The sequence below is a fragment of the Mustela lutreola genome, chromosome 15 (genome assembly GCF_030435805.1).
Source record: "Mustela lutreola isolate mMusLut2 chromosome 15, mMusLut2.pri, whole genome shotgun sequence".
Lineage (NCBI taxonomy): Eukaryota > Metazoa > Chordata > Mammalia > Carnivora > Mustelidae > Mustela > Mustela lutreola.
Window position 1 is genome coordinate 56,350,507 of NC_081304.1, and position 4,525 is coordinate 56,355,031.

Sequence of the window (4,525 nt, forward strand, 5' to 3'; positions counted from 1 at the left end):
CATCGATATCCCGAATAGTCATTAATCCTTCCCAGATTGCTTTATACTCCACACATGCCCTCAAATGCCCCTCTACTTAGGTTGGGCGGCCCAAGTTTAAATGCCAGTGCCTGATGAGAAGCAGACCCATAATACTACACGTTAGAGTCACAAGGAACATGCACAGAGGGGTCTCCGTGACTCAGAGAGCGAGTGCTCTGCCTGCCTGCAGGGGGCATCATGACTCAACCTCCTGCTAACCGTTGCCATGTAGGATCCCAGAGTCACTGTGGCTGAGCCTTCTGATTTTTTCCCCCCAGAAGCCACAAATCTGGAATTTTACATAAAATGTCCTGATTTCTAAGACAGGATGTGAGCCAAACCGCATATGCCGGTGGGGAATTTTCCATCCAGTCTACGACCCCCGGATTACTGTCTGCAACATGCTGTCTCCTGGGACCCAGGTCCTCGATGAGCTCATCACAGCTCATCAGTAGCACAGTCCCCAAAACCCAAGAGCAGACGGTCCCAGCAGGTAAGGATGGGCAACCACGGGGAACAGCAGCGGGATGGCTTCATGTCACAAAATCTTGAGCACCGAGCCAAGGAAAGAAGAAACTATCTGTCCCATCAGAAAAAGGCAAGGCTCAACAAGTCCTTCTGGTTTCAATTTCAACATTTTTTGGTTATTCTGCTGCAGGAGCATCTGCTCAGGCAACGTGAAACTCAGCTTTGGGAACATTGTATGACACCTTTTATCTCAGCTCTGGGTGAGGTGAACTACAAGGACGACTGTTTACAAGCAAGACCATCACAGAGGTGTGCCAGGATGCCTGGTGCAATTCAGAAAGAATCAGACCAAGGGATTAGACCGATCTGCAAAATGGTTGTGCTAGGTGTTATCAGACGGAGGGCTGATGGCGAGCTCATGACAGCGTGTCCATCTCCAGAAGCATCTTCGTTTCTTTAGCAAAGAGGTTGTGGGGCTCTCCTTGTGCCAAACACGATGCTAGACACCAGGGATACGGCCGCAAACCACACTAACCATGTCCACCGGCAGACATGAAGAGGGACCCCCCCAAGTCCCAGGCAAGAGGACCCTTCACCCAACCTTGCCCTTCCAGCGGCAGACCTGAAAGGAATTTGAGGGCTCCCTGCCCCTGATCACACTGCTCCTCCTTCCCTTCTTATCTGAGACACCAACAGGACTGATTCCATCTTGACCTTCATCTCTGCTCACTTCTTCCTAAGAAGCCTTAAGACTTCCTCAGCTTATCTCTTATCACCCCTTAGACCTCTGTCTACACCTAACCTGACTATTCCCTAACTACCCAGGTTCTCCCATTGGGCCCTCTGGAACCCATAGTTCGTCATCAGCAAAATCCCTACACCTTCAGTAGCATTTCTTAATGGTCCCTTCAGCTCTCTGTCCTAGAAGAACAAGGAACCCACCAGGAGAAGAACATTAATTTTAAAAATAATAATATTTATAGCAGGAACTAATATGCACACTTACCATGTTCTAGGCTCTGTTCCAAGCACTGTGGCTGTATTGATTCCATTAATCTTCACAACCACGCCATAATTAAGCCCATTATTACCCCCTGTGTTTCTGATGACAAAACTGAAGCACAGAAAGTTTAATCAATTAGCCTAAGTTCACAGCGTTAATAAGGAACGGAGCAAGATGCAGGTCTGATTTGAATTAGGGCAGTCGGACTCCAAGGTCTGTGTGATGCTGACCGCTGTAATACACTGCCCCACAGAAGGGACTGTGGCCAGACAGAAGACAACTCCAGGACGGGGTAACGTGACCACAGTAGGGAGGCAGCTCTTGGAGGAGGCCAGATCCCTAAGGGTCTAGAACCCGTCTCTAAAAAAAAATCTCCAAGCTATACCTAAGGATACAGCTTCCTCTGCTGCCCTCTCAAGAACTGGCTGGTTTCTTTTCATTCTCCCACCCCCTGTTCCACTGGGCCTAGAGGTGGGGTAGGACTCCTCCCTGCTCTTAATGAATCTCCCATACATCTGCCCTCGACCCCCCAAAACTCTTGGTTTCAAAGGTCATGCTGCCAGACCATTCATCCCCTTCACTCCTATAAGACCTGAGCACCTGCCTCCCTGTCTCCCTCTCTAATAATACTATTTCAGGTTGGGTTCTCAGTGAATTCCCCTTCTGCAGAGAAAAACCCCTGCAGTGCCCTGGACCCACCGTTCCATGACTTCCTTCAGTCCCTTTCTAACTCACCCTAAGTCAGCCACTCCCTCCCACAGCCGTACCCGAGATCTCAATCTCACTCTCTTCACCACTCCGAGCCTTCGTCCAAACAACTGGACTTGGTGGGAGAAAAGTAGGCCACTGTTCTGACTGGCTTACTTCAAATGCGTGATGCCCAAGCTCGGTGGGCCTTTCTGCATGCGATCCTGTCTGTGATCCTACCACATTTCCCAAGTCATTCGTTCATCTTCCTTCCCGGTGTAATTCTGAGGAAATCTGATCAGAGAACTAAACAATCGTGTTATAACTACTCTCACCTGCTCCTCACTCTCCGCTAAGAAAATAAAAGCAATCAGAAGAGAATTCAGCAGACTCCCGACAGCACAACTAGCAGCCTCAGGGCATCTGGCCTGTCTACTCTGCCTTCCCTCCCAATACCGTAGATGAACCAAAAGGCTCCTGTCTAAAGCCAATCCTTCCACTTGAACCTGCCTCCTCATCCTCTTTTTCAATACCCAAGTCATTGGTCAGCCAATCGCTCCCTTCCAAGCATCATCACATTTTCCCCTCTCTTCTTGATCATTCCTGTCAGATTAGGAGGTGGGGCAAGAGCCTTCCTGACTCTACTCTCTTCCAGCATCTACTGTTTCTCTGCTTCCCTTTTCTTTTGAGCCCAGTCTTCCCAGATGGGCTTCTCCATAGCGCCACCAAAACAGCTCTTATCCAGGTCATCAATAACTTCCAGGTTGCCATATCCCATGGTCAGTTCTCAGTCTTCGTCTTACTAAATCCCAGAAACATTCAATAAAGTTTGTCCATCCCTCCTTTCTGAAACCCTCCTATGATTCGCCTCCAGAATGTTTGTTTTTTTTTTCTTTCTAATTTCTCCTTCTACATGACTGACTACTGATTCTTGGTCTTCTCTCTTGGCTCTGGCTTGTATCCCAGACTTCTAAACTTTGGAGGGACTCAGACTCAGCCCTTAGCTTGCTTGTACCTACCTGTCTTCCTGTCTGGGATCTCATCCAATCTAGTGGCATTAAAACTCACGTACAGTGATGACTTCTGAATTTCTATCTCCAGCTGGTCCTCTCCTCTGAATTCCAGACAACTCAACTTTGCAAAACTCAACTTTGCATCTCAGTGAAATTTCTAATAGGCACCTCAAACTTCATATGAACAAAACCCAACATCTGATTCACCCACACGCATGCATACACATGCACACACGCACCCCTCCACAGTCTTCAGCAACTGGAACCTCAAGTCTTCTACCTAAAAGCCTTGGAGTCCTTCTTGGCTCTTTCGCATCAATCCCATCACTCAAACAACAAGTCCTACAGACTGTTTGGAAAGGCAGTTTCATGCAGTCTTTCTACCCTCCCTTGGCTTCAAAGAATGGGCTTTGGGCCTGGAATGCTTCCTACCAAGAGATTACAGAGTCTGCACAGCCTGCGCGGTCTTACCGTCTCTCATGTGGGCATATCTTTCCCTGTTTCAGGCACAGTGAATGTTCCCTTGTTCTGCTTAAGTGTGTATATCAGTGGTCTTCATGCACACCCCAAGCTTCTATTATTTTTGACTCCACGAGAGAGAGGTTGAAGTCCTTCCGATGCAGTCCTAGAAGGGTGTGCATAGGCAGTTGGCCTGTGTGCTGGCCGTTGGGGGACCCTGCTTGCTATGAGGGACTGATCCAGCTCTGCCTCTTCTCTCCATGAGTAAAGTATCATCCCACCCAGTGCCAGACAGTGTTGTGTCTTCCTTAGTGATTTCAAAACAGACATGCGGTGGGCAGAAGTGTTTGGAGTTCTCTCCGGGATTGATAACCGGTACATGGTTCGCAACATTCTTCCTGCAGGATATGTAGACCATCTGCTTCTTACCATCCTAGTCTAAGCCACTCTCACCTGGATTGTGCAAGAGGAAATAAGTCCCTGCCTCCGTTCATGACAGTCTGTTCAAATGGCAGCCAAGGGAATCCTTGAAATGTTCATCAGATCATGCTACTAATTCTGCTCAAAAACAGCTTCCCTTCTGGCTCAGAATAATAACCAGGGCTACCTGATACTTTTATGATTTTGTCTTCCACCACTCTAGAACTGGGTCCTTCTGCATCAGCCACGTTGGTGTCCCTGCTCTTTCTTGAACGCATCCACCATGTTCCAGCCTTAAGGCCTTTGCACCTTCCATTCCCTCTCCCCAAGTGCCCTTCCTCCAGATAGCCTCATGACATGGTCCCTCACATTTTGCAGAAATCTCGAATGTCACCCAACCACCATGTTAAGTAGTAGTAATACCATCTATTTCCATCCCTGGAAGGAGACTGGT